The sequence below is a fragment of the Ictidomys tridecemlineatus genome, chromosome 11 (genome assembly GCF_052094955.1).
Source record: "Ictidomys tridecemlineatus isolate mIctTri1 chromosome 11, mIctTri1.hap1, whole genome shotgun sequence".
In the NCBI taxonomy this organism is placed as follows: domain Eukaryota; kingdom Metazoa; phylum Chordata; class Mammalia; order Rodentia; family Sciuridae; genus Ictidomys; species Ictidomys tridecemlineatus.
Genome location: NC_135487.1, coordinates 107,383,494 through 107,399,144, shown reverse-complemented (window position 1 = coordinate 107,399,144; position 15,651 = coordinate 107,383,494). Strand labels below are relative to the sequence as shown.

General features: G+C 35.5%; 1 protein-coding gene and 1 pseudogene across 3 annotated transcripts in view; one reads left to right on the top strand and one right to left on the bottom strand.

Annotated features, from left to right (window-relative positions):
• Dennd2c (DENN domain containing 2C) overlaps positions 1-15,651 on the top strand; it is a 79,140-nt gene that overhangs the window by 12,201 nt on the left and 51,288 nt on the right. The window lies entirely within an intron of this gene.
• Positions 1,949-2,270, bottom strand: LOC120890884 (large ribosomal subunit protein eL30 pseudogene; annotated as a pseudogene).

Sequence of the window (15,651 nt, the reverse complement as noted above, 5' to 3'; positions counted from 1 at the left end):
TACCCAACCTAAATGTTTATAACAGCTTTATTCACAATAGCCAAAATGTTGAAACAGTCAACAAATATATCAATGGGAGAATGGGATAAATATTGTCTTTTCTTTTCTTTCTTTTTTTTTTTTTTTGGTACTGGGGATTAAACCAGGGGTGTTTAACCACTGAGCCACATCCCCATTCCTTTTATATATTTTATTTAGAAACAGTGTCTCGCTGAGTTACTTAGGGCCTTGCTAAGTTGCTGAGGCTGGCTTTGAACTCAAAAATCCTCCAAGCTGGGAGGATAACAGGCGTGTGCCACCATGCCAGGCTAAATATTGGTATTTTCATTAAATGGAATACTATAGAGCAATAAAAAGTAAAGTTGTTATTACATAGTAAAACGAATCAGTCATAAAGATTTTATACAAAATGAGCTGTACACATACATATATACTATATTATTTTTGTTTAAGTGAAATTCAAGAACAGGAAAAAATAATTCTTGGATAGAAGATAGAATGGTGATTCCCTCCAGGGCTGTGTTTATTTTTATTTATTTATTTATTTTTAATTTTTTTAGTTGTAGATGGGCACAATACCTTTATTTTATGTATTTATTTTTATGTGGTGCCAAGCATTAAACCCAGTGCCTCACACGTGCTAGGCAGACATTTTACCACTGAGCTACAACCCCAGCCCCTGGAGGTGTGTTTATTGATTGGGAAGGAGATGAAAGAACTTTTTGGGGTTCTATGTGATGGTTAAACGATATTTTATATGTATACTTGGTCTCTGAATTATATGTATTAGATTAATGGGCTTTATATGCTTTATTAAGTTACATTAAAAATTTTACAGGCTTTAGGTTATCTTTGGTACATCTTAGATGTTTCTTAAATAGTTATTACTAGTGTTCAATTTGCCAGGAAAGCCTCTTCAGTAGGTGCCTTCTCATCTTATCAGTAGTCTCATTTAATAATAAACTACCTTGTAAACATATATGTGAATACGCTGTGAGTGGGCTTGTATTTTATTTTTATGCAAATGTTTTTCTAATGGGACACAGAATATATAGTGAAAAGTACATAGACTGCTTTAAAATTCAACTATTTGAGTCTGCACCTCTGTTTCTAGTGTGCAAATGAGGATGGTCATACCTGTTTGTGGCAGAGACTTTCTTTGTGGGGAGGGCTACTCTGATATCCATTCTTCTAAGTAACAGAGCCCAGTTTTTTTAGCTGAGCACATTACAGGATAAAAGATTATACTTCCTGGCCTTGCTTCCATTTAGTCTATATGACTAAGCTTTGGTCAGTTAGCCATAAACACAGTGTTATAGGGGACTTCCAGGAAGGCTGAATAAATATAGCTGTCTTTTTTCCTTTCTGCTTCCAGGAATGTGAGTATAATAACTGGTGTTCTGTAGCTAGTGTGGACAATGAAGAGTCTTGAACATAGAAGACATGTGTTGAGGATAACATAACAGAAATATAGGAACCTGTATTGGTTAATCCACCTGCTATTTTCACTTTCAATTACATGTACCCAAACCTAATCCTAAATGGTATACTACTCCAAAGAGTGCTATGAATATTCATTGAGATACTATGATTGAAATGACCGGCATATAGTATTTAATAAAGCTTAACTGCTGTTATTGCTGTTTTTATTCTCAGTGTGCTATGAATGAAGTGGGTATTGAGAATGTATTTGATAAATCTTTTAAAAAGTAATCTTTTTTTGAAGCAAGCATGATGCAAATAATCTGAGTTTGTTTTTTAAAATTAAAAAATATAGATAAACTAAAAGAAAACTCTACTACACTTCTATCATCTGGAGATCAGATAGCATTATAATAGCATTTTGGTATATGTCTATATTAACTACAGATTTTATGCATTTATGTATACAGATATAAGAAGTCAAACAAACTCTGGCAAGCTTTATTAAAGAAAAGATTCACATGGTTTACTTTTCACCTGTCTGTTCTGACATGCTTATAATGATATTACAATCGCTTGGTTCAATGACGCCAGTGTGCACACTCTAGTACTTTTTGCACAGTGAGCTCAATTCAATATTATTGTCACTGCAGTGACGCCCGGACATCTGTTTTGGCCATCATGGCACAGTACTCTGTTTCAAATTTGCTCAAAGCTGGGCAGTTGTTGGTGAAGATGACCAGTTTCACTTTGCCTTGTCTGATCATCTGCAGAGTCCCCTTGTACTACCCCAGCAGGAGCCTAGAGTTAATCAAGTCCAGTGACTTTTTCATTATCTTTGCCGCCATTGTCTTTCTGCCTTGTGTAAGGGACAGCCCTCAATCTAGAACATACAGAGGAAGTTTAGGATCCAGATTTTCAAATGGCAACCTGTAGGACTTACCTGGTTGCCTAAACTTCGGCCTGGTGGAGCCCACTCAACAAAGAGCCCATATAGATTTTTAAATCACCTTATACTACTCAGTCTTTGTAACGTTCTTCTTTTACTTAAGAGAACTTGAGCATGTTATAACTTTCTAATATTTCAGTGTATGGATTTACAATGGTATATTTAAATTCCTGTTTAGAAGTTTATTTTCAATTTTATAATATTCTGAATCTATTCTTGTACATATATCTTTGTGAATTTTATTATTTCCTTAGAATAAGTTATTAGAAGTGGTATTTCTGCATCATTAATACAAAATAATACATCATTAATACAAAAATAATTTATTAGGGTTTATTTACTATAGAAAAACAAATACAATTTTTAAAGTCTTATTATTTCTCCATTCAGCTAGATCATTTTATAGCACTGAAAAACAAGAAAAAATATATAACCCTTGGTAAAAAATTTCAACCATTATAAAAAGTCATAAAATGGGAGATAGAAAACTTGGTCCCCTAACAATAGATCCTTTTCACTGGTATCATATTGTTGACAATTTCTTATGTAGCCACTCACCATAAATCAGTAAGTGGGCCTCTAAAATTCAATCTTATAAAAACATTGAGTCATATTGTTATAAGGATAATGAGAAATACTATTTTAAAAATATGGTGTAAAAATAAGATATAAAAGATAAAAATATAACCCTAATTCCATTACTATCTATACTTGAAAAAAAATTAATAAAAATAAGATAAAAAGTACCAATGTGAAGATAAAAAACAGCATAACTGAGAAGGTCCAGATGATCACAAGATGACCAATTCCTAAGTATTCCTTTCCTCTGCTTTGAGGAAAATGAGAACTAGCCCACAACAACTTCTTTGAGAAGAGGGACTGGAGAGAGGATAAGAGTCAGTGTGTAAAGTCCAAGATCATATTATGGCAATGAGTGTGTGTGCATGGGGGGGTAAGAATATAGATGCATGTATATGCTTTTTAAAAAGTCTATAGAAAAGGGAATCATATTAAAGAAAAAAGTTTTCCCTCCTTTTCTTTTTTTAATTGATTTTAGGATTGAACCCAAGTGTGCCTTACCCCTGAGCTATACTCCCAGCTCTTTTTAGTTTTTCTTTTGAGACAGGGTCTCATTAAGTTATCCAGGATGGCCTCAAATTTGGTATCCTTCTGCCTTTGCCACCTAGATGCTGGAATTACCGGCATGCACCACTATGCCTGGCTTTCCCCCCACTTCTGTTTTATACACCTTTGCATATCTGCACACAGATCTCAACCTTATCTTTTTTAATAATCATACACTGGTACAGAGTATTGTCAGTACTCTGTGTTAGGGTACGCCTCCTAGAAGGAAGCTATTCTTACCCTGCTCTGCCTATGATAACCTATACTATGGCATCTAATGAGATCTTCCTCCTCGATCACACTCTAACACCCTACTCTGGGCTGCTCCTGGGCGGGGGTGGGGGGTGGTGGTGGGGGCTCATCTCCTCTCTCTGGGCCTTGACAGCTCATAAGGGCAACCCTCCTCCACACAGGCTCTCCCTACCTTCTTCCTTAGCATCAGGCATGGTTTAGAAAGAGGAAGAGTTGTTTTTCATTTTTTATTTTATTTTGGTGGGTGGGTACCAGGGATTGAACTCAGGGGTACTCAACCAGCCACACCAACCTGTTGAGAGCCACAGTTTAGTTGGAATGACGCCTGGCATTTTGCTAGAGGGAATGGTTGAAAGGTGACCCTGCTCTGGAATTATGGCTGCTCCTGCTGCCTCGCCGCCTGCTACTTTGGAGTTCCTGTTGAGTTCTCGCGGAATTGGCGTGCGGAGCCTGGTGAAGGGAGTGTATTTCCGGGAAGTGTGTGTAGAGTGCCAGTGAGAGTTTGGGAATAAGAGTTGCTGTTTGAACCTACAAGGCTTTGTGGCGGCTGGGTTATTTTGTGCCCAGACAGGGGAACCAACCCATTTTTGTATTTTATTTAGAGACAGGGTCTAACTGAGTCATTAATTGCTGAGGCTGGCTTTGAACTGGAAATCCTCCTGCCTCAGCCTCCCAAGCAGCTGAGAATACAAAAGTCTCCCTGTATTTTAAATGGTACTTTGTGGACTGAAACATGTGTTTAATAACCATATGAATGCAGTTTTAGTAGTGTTCTTTTTATACTGTCAAGTGCAACGAAATACCCAAAGAATGTATATTTGGGGATGTGATTTGAAAATTTGAAAATTTCATCTTCTAGATTTTTTAGTTGTAGAATGAGAAAGTTACATTTTACACTCAATATAAACTTATATTTTTATGAGAGCTGTTGTGCCCATAGTTTCAGCTCCTTGAAAATTGTATATACCTATAAATGAAAAAAGTAGGCTATAATTATATATATACTATAATTGTGATTATATAAAAATATGCTCATGAAAACCACATGGAGGAAATATACCAAAGTATACCAGTGATTATGCTAGAGGTGGTAGACAGGCATTTTTTCCTATTTTCTCTATTTCAAAATTTCTAAAAATAAAAGTAGTATTACTTTATGACTTTTGGAAGTTTTTAAAAGAGTAAAGCTTTTTTTCTAGAGTCTGGGAAGACTTTCCCAACCTTGAACACTTTTTAGGAAGTAAGGGTTTTTCCTGCCTTTTATTTTCCAGTGGCTTTCTTAGAAAAATCTAGTTGAGTATGAATTTGTGATTTAGAAACTATATTAGGTGAAAATTGAAATAATTTGTATAAGTGAAAAGTTTTAGTTTGGGACAATTATTACTTACCTTAGAGGAAGTTTTTTAAAAATAATAATTAGATCAAATTTTTTTCCTATCATTGAATTAATATCATGAAATTTTAAACTTGTTTTATTCATGTTAGTTTTATATGTAATATTCCATATTGTGATAGTTTGAAAAACTTCCCCTTCTATTCAGAATTTTCATTTGACTGTTTCACCTAAGTTATTTTGAAGACCTAGCTATGAGCTAATTGAGTTGAGCGTGTGATACCAGTCCCTGTGTCCCTCAAATTCCCATACGTCTGGGGATCCCCACTAAATACTCTGGTTGGTTTCCTTGAGGTAGTCCCTTGACTTCAGGTGGGCAGGACATATCTTGCCTTTTCCCCTTAGGAGGCAAGAAAACACCTCCCCCACCCCCACCTAGTTTCTTTGAATAAGTCCTCTCTATTGTCCCTTATAATCCTTACAATTAACTAATACCAATTCTTGTCTTTATAGCCTTGAGAAGGGTAATGAACTGATGTCAGCAAAGCCGGTTTTTGGCCACCCCACTTTGAACACTTGCACAGCTCTTAGATGTGGAGTATTTGATGCTTGTTGTTTTGATTTTTGGCCTTTGAGGACCCTACCAAAACTCAAGACAGGAAAAGTTGCATTTGACATCCTGTTATATTGGCTGATATTATTGTTATGTCTACCCATGACAAGTAATGCATACTGGTTAAGTAAACAGCCTTGAAGTAAAGCTGTTTCTTACCCAGTTCAGCCTCAGCTTCCTTGTTCACAGTATAATAAAATTATCTACTATTTAAGGTCATAATAACTACCTGTCAAGGTTGTCAAGAGAATTACATGCAGTAATGAAAGTAGGTGCTTAGCATAATGCCTGGCACATTTAAGATGAAACAAATAATTATTATTATCATTTAATATCAATAATATACAAACATCTCTTCTGTTCCTCCTGGTTTTTTTGGTTTTTTTTGTACAAGGGATTGAACCCAGGGGTGCTTAACCACTGAACCATGTACCCAGTCCTTGTTTTTTTTTTTTTTTTTAAGACAAGTTCTCACTAAGTTGCTTAGGGCCTTGCTAAATTGCTGAGACTGGCCTTGAATTTGCAATGCTTCTTCAGCCTTCTGAGCTGCTGAAATTGCAGGTGTGTGTCACTGTGCCTGGCTAATCTATCTGGTATTGGAACATCTTACACTGTACCTGTGATCTTCCAAGGGTGCACAGGATGGTATATTAGGGTATGAAAAAAAATTAGAATTGCTGTTTAAATTAATTTGCATCTGAAAATGAATTAAGCATTACGAATATTAATTTTAATTTAATTAATATTAATTTTTAATATTCAGATTTACCTTGGTGCTTTCACCCTAAGTCATACTCATAAGAAGTAAATCTCAAGGGAAGAGCGGGCATTTCCCAGTAAAAAGGAGTTGACAGTGACATCATCCTCACCTGTTTATTCACTTTTAGCTTATTGCAACATAGAGCCATCTGTATGTGTCCAGTTGGGTAGGGGGATTCATACCTACTGACACCGACCTCCGCCCCTTGCCAATACTGGGTACTGGGTATTTAACCCAGCAATGCTTTAACATTGAACTACATTCCCAGCCCTTTTTATTTAATTTTGAGATAGGTTTTCAAAAAACCGGTAAAATAACCAGGTACCCAATTATAGTTGATAAACATTACAGAAGATATAATTTACTAGTCAATTACTAGTCATGTAGCAACTTGTAGTGAATAGAATTGACAAACGAGTATTTTGATTCAGTCCGTGAAGTTCCTTTATTTTCTTTTGGTGCTGGAGACTGAACCCAGGGCCTTGTGCGTGCCCGGCAAGTGCTCTACCACTGAGCTGCACCCGGCCCCTCAGTGAAGTTCTTTCACTGGCTCTATGTATTCTGGTTCTATGTAGTTTACTTACTGTGGTTCCTTGTGTTAGTTTTTAGGGATGCCATAAGCAAAGTACTATAGGCTGGGTGGCTTCAACAATAGAAATTGATATTCTGACAACAAGTCCAAGTTTAAGGTGTTGTTGGGGAATTTTTTGTATACTTGAGGCCTGGGTTCAATCCCCAGCACTAGGGGGCGAAAAAGAGAAAAATCTCTGACTTTCCTGATTATAGTGTGTATATGACTTTTGAGAGTCATCTAATCTTGTTTAGCCTCAGTTCCTCTTCTAGAAAATGGAGATGCCTTCTGTAAGTATTGTTGGGAGGCTCAAATGAGGTCATGCATGTAATGCCTGGCAAATAATAAATATACAAAAACATTTTTATTATTGTGATGCTAAATATTTAAATAAGTATGTTAGCATTATTAATTTTATACCTAAAATATTTCAGATGTTTTTCAATTCTATAAATGAGGCAACTTTAGAGATACTTAAAGTAATAGATATCACAGAGTTTTCATAAAACTCTTTTTAAACATTCCTGTAATTCAGGATGTTGTTAATTTGATCAACAAGTATTTACTGAGGGATTACTACACTGTTCATACTCTTCTGGGTGCTGGGAATATAATAGGGAAAATAGACATGGAGAGGGGGCAAAAAAGTAAACAAATATAGTCATAGAATTTCAGATAATAAAAAATCTTGTGGAGGGCAGGGGTTGTGGCTCAGTGGTAGAGTGTTTGCCTCACATGCATGAGGCCCTGAGTTCGATCCCCTGCACCACACACACACACAAAAAAAGAACAATAAAAATAAAGATTGTGTCCATCTACAACTTAAAAAAATAAAAAGAGTCTTATGGAGACAGACTTAAAAAATCATGTGGGGAAAGGATTCTTTGTTTACTTGTTTGTGTATTTATTTATTTATATTTTGGATACCCAACCACTGAGCCACATCCCCAGCCCTATTTTATATTTTATTTAGAGACAGGGCCTCACCGAGGTGCTTAGCGCCTCTCCTATGCTGAAGCTGGCTTTGAATTCGCGATTCTCCTGTTTTAGCCTCCGAGCTGCTGGGATTACAGGCCTGAGCCACCGAGCCCGCTTTATTTATTTTTGATCCTGGGGATTGAACCCAACGGTACTTTACCATTGAGATAAGTCCTCAGCCCTTTTTATTTTTTGTTTTGAGATAGGGTCTAAGTTGCTTAGGACCTCCTTAAATTGCTGAGGCTGGTATATGAACTCACAATTCTCCTGCCTCAGCCTTCCAAGCCACTGGGATTACAGGTATGTGCCACCACGGCTGGCAAGGAGATTTAGGTTAGGATAGATAGGAAAGGTGAAAATTGAGTAAAATTGAAGTCAGAAAAGGAGACATGATGGTAGCTTAGATTAGTATGTTACCAGTGAAGATAAAAAAATATTCAGCTTGAGAGTTTTATTTGTTTTGGAACTGGGAATGGAATACAGGGTGACTAAACCACTGAGCCACATCCCCAGCCCTTTTTAAAAATTTTTATGTTGAGATTCAGTCTCGCTGTTGCTTAAAGCCTCGCTAAATTGCTGAGGGTGGGTAGCTTTGAACTCACTATACTCCTGCCTCAGCTCCCCGAGCCGCAAGGATTACAGGCATGCTCCATGCCCAGCCAAGAGTTATATTTTAAAGGTAGAGCCCCCCCAGGTATTAATTACCATTGGTTAGTTTTGGGGATAAGTCCTGGGGGGGTCACATGGCTGTCACTATTAAAACCTCCAGTAGTACTTGTTAAAGTAATTGCGCAGCAAAGGAGGATTGTGGTCACTTGGAAAGTTTTGTGAGTAATGTGGACAGCCAACTATGTAACATAGTAACAAAGTTAGCATTATTGTAAGTCCTTGGCATGTGCCTCCAACTTCTAAATATAATTTGCATGATATCAACTATCTTTTTTTATTCTTTCTTTTAAAAAATTCAAAAAAATCCCATGACATGTCACAACAGGATTGATATGTGAAAGATTTATTTTTGAAGAATCTTTCACAAGAATCTATTGTGCTTTGCAATTAGGCACAATAACTGCTGGAGAAATTTATATTGTATATTACGAGTATTAGGATTTTTGAATTTTTCTTTGCTATTTTGGGAACCATTTTTACTTACTTAATAAGGCTGTTTCCTCTGATAGGAGTGAGATAAAAGGCTGATATCCTGTATGTGCTTGCTTTGAAGAATTGTTATACAAGAAACAGTCAACAAGATGATTAAGGTCAAAAAGTAGAAACCAATTTGACACTTGTTTTTTTCTTCATTGGTTTGGTCCTTTCTCATTTGCCTTAAAATATTTTTAGTTAAAGTCAATTAAGTATTTCCTGGAAAAATTTTTCCTATAGCTTTTATTAAAAATTTGCCCATAGGCTTTACAACTTAAATAATATATTAATATTTTAATTTAAATATACTTAATAGAAAATTCAGAGAAGCAAATAATGTAATCATTTGAAATTCCCACATTCTTTTTATTTTTTGTATTGGAGGTTGAACCCAGGAATGCCACTGAGCCACATCCCCAGCCTTTTTTATATTTTTTGATTTAGAGACAGGGTCTCATTAAGTTGCTTAGGGCTTTGCTGAGTTGATGAGGCTGGCCACAAACTTGTGATCCTCCTGCCTCAGCCTCCAAACCACTGGGATTACAGATATGTGCCACCACATCTGGCTTCACACCCATACTTGAACACATTTTATTATGTTTACTTTTTCTCTGAGACAATTTACTTCTGCTACAACTAGTACAGGAGTGACATTCTGAGGTTTAGGTTTACTTCAGTCTTCTCAGACAGCATTGAAGAGTTTACTCAATTCTGACAAATTATGCTAACCCCCTTTCAGTCTCATCCTTGAAGTTTTCTCTTTTTCTAAGTATCCCCAGTAAGAATGACTCCAGAATCATTAAGATTCTTTTATTTCTCTTTCCACTTTTTTTTTTTTTTTGTAGCGGGAATTGAACCCAGGGGCACTTAACCACTGAGCCACATCTCTAGCCGTGTGTGTGTGTGTGTGTGTGTGTGTGTGTGTGTGTGTGTATTTTATTTAGAGACAGGGTCTCGCTAAGTTACTTAGGGCCTCGCTAAGTTGCAGTGGCTGGCTTTGAACTCATGATCTTCCTGCTTAACCTCCTGAGTTTCTGGCTTCTTTCCTCATTTTTTATTGGTGCATTATAGTTGTACATAATGAGAGATTTGCTGTCACATATTTGTACATGCACACAATATAACCATATAATTTGGCCAGTATTACTCCCAGCACTTCCCCTCTCCCTTCACTCCTTCTGTCCCCCAGGCTCTTTCCTCTACTGATCTCCCTTTGATTTTCATGGTACACACACACACCCCTTTCTTTTCAGAGTCTTAAGGCTTGAGATCATGGCAAAGGTGTACAGAAGTATTTATTTTAAGGGTATTTGAAGGGTATTGCAATATACTAACAGATATAATAGAATTATGCAGATTCAAGGGAAAGGGCTAAGGATAGTTTCACAGAAACACTTTCGACTGGTCTTATGGTACATTCAGAGAGAAATTAATAGTTGCTTGTCATTCAGTAGTTTTTATATTCTAGAAACTACCTTAAATACTGTATTTATATCTCATATTTAAATCTGAAAACCACTTTTTAAAATAAATATCTGTGTCTGATATGACAGAGATTGGGATGCTAAGACTCAGTCTCTTAATATCTCATTTCCTCAACTGTTTTAGTAGAATCTAGCTCATGGAGCTCTTATAAGAATAAGATGAGTTAATATTGATAAAGTGGGAATTATGTCTGCCTGATAGTAAGTGCTGCATAGTATTATCTATAGTATAATCATTATTATTATTCTACAGATAAGGAATCAGGCTTAGAATAATTAAGTAATTTGACTAAGTTTCATATCCAAGCATCAAATTTGCTGGTATTTGAATTCTGTGTGATTCCAGTGTTCTATCTCTGGACTGCTAGAAATTGCAAATTATTTGGTAATATTGGAATATATGTAGAAGGTCAGCAAGGCAAATGGCAGGAGTCAAAGCTGGAATCAGAAGATGAAAGACTTTAAAAATATATATTTTTTTAGTTGTAGATGGACACAATACTTTTATTTTATTTATTCTTATGTAGTGCTGAGGATTGAACCCAGTACCTCACATATACAAAGCAAGTGCTTCACCACTGAGCTCCAGTCCCAGCCCCGACTTTTTTTTAATTGTAGATGAACACAATACCTTTATTTTATTGATTTTTTAATATGGTGATGAAGATTGAACCCAGTGCCTCACACATGCTAGGCAAGCACTCTACCAGTGAGCTACAACCTCAGCCCCAGAAGATGAAAAACTCTTATGTCATCTTAAGGAATTTGGACTTTATCTTATCTCTTGTATACCATGAAATATTTGCATATTTGATTTTATCTTTTAAACCAGAAACCATTTTAAAAAGTAGTAACTCTGACCATATTTTGTGTATGCACTATAAAAATACAGGTGAATTTTGTTGTTGTTGTTGTTTTTATTTTTTGTGATGTTAGAGGTCAAACCCAGGATCTTACACCTGCTAGTCAAGTGCTATACTGCTGAGCTATACCTTCCTTCCCCAATGACATTTTTAAAAGATTTAAAAGTCTGTGTGGTTTTCTTTTCTCAGTTTTTTTCATTAATATTTGTACATTTGCTTGTTTTACCAGTATGTTAATATGGATTTGCATCCTAAATAGTAGTAAGTGTCAAATGATTAAAATAAATTTGTGTAGAAAAAACTTAATACATTCATCTCTTCATGTCCATGGGATTTGTTCCAGGGCCCCTTGTGGATACCAAAATATGTAGATGCTCAGCTCCCTTATATGAAGTAGCATATAACCTATAGACATCCTTGTATATGCTTTAAATCATTTGTAGATTACTTATAGTTTCTAATACAGTGGAACTGCTGTGCACATAGTTGTCATACTCTGTTGTTTAGGAAATGATGACAAGAAAACAGTCCATGCATGTTCAGGACAGATGATTTTCAATCTTCATTTAGTTAAATCCACAAATGCAAAACTTCCAGATGCAGAGAGCTAACTATATTGAGGAAATTATGTCCACTGGATTGATTTTTTTCTGCAAACTGATAATAGTATAATGTTTTGACAACAAAAACTTGGTCAAGTTCTAGAAAGTCTGCGGTCCCTTGGCAATATATTTTGTTAACCACCTCTGCAGATTATGGAGCACTAACATCATCGTAATGGGGATAGAAGTGAAAAGACATCCAGGAAGTTAAATTAATCAGAATATGTACTGATATCTATATATGGGTAATATTAAATAAACTTGATAATAATGTCATAACCATTAATAACCACTTACTTTGTACAAAACACTTTACATATTGTTTCATTTATCCTCCTAATAATTCCACTGGTGAGTCATATTACATTATTATAAATGAGGATTTTAAGGCTTTGGAGAAGTTGAATACAAAGCCATATGGCTAAGTGAGATCCAGAAGATTTAAATTCAGGTGTCTAGCTCCAAAGCCTGTACTATATATCATGATACCTCCCTTATAAACTCAATACCATTGTCTCTGCCTAAGTTTTATAGTGTACCTGTTTCTGTGGTTGGTCTCACTAACTGCTGAGTTGAGTGATTCTGTTCCTCTAGGAACAGATTTCTTACATTCAGAGAATCTTCTTGTATCTTTCCCACTCTCTTAAAAAAAAAAATTTAAAAAAGATTTTTAGTAAGGAGTCCAAACATAAAAGGAGCATATTTTCTCCTCAGAATCTTTGTATTGTCAACCTAGTAATAGCAATCAGTAAGTAACAAATTGAATTATAGTAATAAACACCAAAACTTTAATAAAAACCCAAAGGCTATTTGTTATTACAATATCTGGATGCATTATACTCTTAACAGCATTGCTTATTCTGATAATTTATGGGGTTTTTGTTTGTTTTTAGTTTTTGTATTGCTGCATACTGAATCAGGGCCTCGTGGGCTCTGGGCAAGCACTATCCTATTGAGCTACATCCCCAAACCCAATTTATGTTTTTGTATACTTTCCAAGAACTTAATTTGTTCTATGTTGATATGTAAAATTTACCTTTAGGTTTCCAAACAACTTGAGTGCAGGTGTTGGATCTAGCAACAGACTATTATTTTCTTTAAGGATTGGTGTCCTACTATCTATTCTCTAACCTTCTTGCTTAGCACTGAAGTAAACTTTAATGTTTCTAGAACAGAGACTTACCAGATTTTTTTGAACACACCTCAAAATAAACACATTTTCAATGGAATGGATGCACACACACCTGAAACCAATATTCCTGGGCTTATACTTATTACTCTTACTCACATGCAGCATACTCCACTTTTTTTGTTCTACACTATTTCATTTCATTGAAAACATTTAAAAAACTTTCAGTTAGAATATAGAAAGATTTGAAAGACTTTTGCTCCCATAATAACAAAAACATAGACAAAATAAAAATAATATATTTCTTTGGAGCCAGTGAATAGCAGTGGACACAATTCCAAAGTAAAATGAGCCCCTCAAAAGTGGGCAGAGAGCCACAAAACTCTTATACCTGGAGACTTATACATGGTCTGGATACAAATAGCCCTGACATATTCAGGAAGTTCAGTAAAGCCTTAATTAATAGTGTCAACTGTGGGAATCGGAATGTGGATTGGAATCTGGAAAAATTCCAAGTATAAAACCAACTGGCCCAAGAATTATCTTCTGAGTCACCCTTCTCTCAGTTTTTGCTAAGAAAGCAGCATTGCAGGAGGACACGAAGAGATTCCATAGACCCATGTGTTTGTGCAGTGGTGCCTCGTCAGAGTTGAATAGGGTCAATCATAAATATTTGAAACTGTAGCTGAGCTCTTTCCTGCTCAAACACTGACAAGATTTAAAAGCAGCTACTCAAGAGGTTAGAGATTTGACTAATTCCAGGAAAATTCCTTGTAATAAGTCCTGTCATAGAAACTTAGCTCCACTTGACTAAGGAGAAAGCTGAATGATGAGCCCTTCAATCTAATTGCCAGAGGAAAGGCTTGAAGTCTTAGGAATAAGTAAAACAAACAAACAAATGAAAAGTGCACCTTATACTCTATTGGTCTTTTTTGGACAGTGTTAAGAATATAGTTTAAAATTACAAGACATTAGGGCTAGTAGTGTAGCTCTGTGGTAGAATGTGTGCCAAGCCTTGGATTCAGTCCCTATCACCAAATAAAATAAAATCACAAGACAAAAGAAGAAACAGAAAAATGTGAACCATAAAAAAAAGAGGAAATGGAGTCATTATAAGGAAACATGAAGTTAAACAACTAGGACTTTAAGATGATTATAAATATGTTAAATATCATCATTAATAAGTGAATAATCAAGATTTACAGACAAGAAAACTGAAATCCATCTAATAAGTTGCAAGATTATGACTAAACTCTGTTTCCTCTGGTTTTTAGGCCACTACTCTTTGGGGAACCGTGTAGCATATTGAGTGGAAAAAGCAAATGGAGTAGTCATATTCAGATCTGAATCCCAGCTCCACTAGCTATTGGGACCTTGAACTATTTGGGAAAGTCATTTATCTCCATCTTTCAGATGAAAAATGTGTCAAAAAGAGATTATTACCTACTTTATGTGGTTGAGGGAGGATTGTACTCTTTGTTAAAGTACCTTGCGTATTATAGAGAATTTCTCTTCTCCTCTGTCTACTGTATTATGCTGCCCTCCTCTTTTTTAATCAGTGGAGAATTTTTTGGAAAGGTCCTTTTTCCCAGAGAAGGGTATCTCATCTCTTTCCTGAAATCAGTCATCCTTATGACACTAAGAATAATTCTGTTTCCATTGGACTATGTTCCTTCTAGTAGCTAAGTAGATTGGAGTCCTTTTGGCAACAATTATTTGTTTCTCAAATGAATAATCATTTTGGCACTAAACATGAAACTGGTGTTGTAGAAATAGGCATTTACACCTAATTTCCCTCTTTCCCAGGACAAAAAAAGAGCTGAAATCTCAGGGTAAAACTGCAATGAATAGCATACATAAGATTCCTTTGGGGCTGAATGTATTACGAAGAAAGAAATTTTTGATTATTCAGATGTTTAAGAATATAGATCAGTGGTAGAGTTTGGGCTTAGCATGTGAGAAGCCCTAGGTTTAACCCCCAGCACCAAAAAAGAAAAGAAAAGAAAATGAAATAATATGGTTGTGTGACAATTTATTTTAGAATTATTTTGGAGTTCTTCATCAAAATCTGTTCAGAGGAAGCTAATATTGGTTCTATAGAATCTTTGCTTGAATATAGTGATTTTTGTTTAGAGTAATTAGCAAACTTTATTCAGCATACATTCACTTCTTCCAAATGTTATTCTAAAATTCTTCATAAATATAGGGCCTTGTTAATAAGTTCAGAGCTTCCTTTTCTTCGATCCCAAAGCAGAAAGCTTAATGTGAAAATTAAAAATATGATTGTTTTATGAAAGTTAGTCAAATTCTCTCCAAAGTGAAATTCATCATATTTGGATTTTGCTTATTGCAGTAATGCATTTATTAATACTGTTCAATTCAGTGATTCCCATTTTATTATTAAGGATACAGAAGACCAGTACTGAT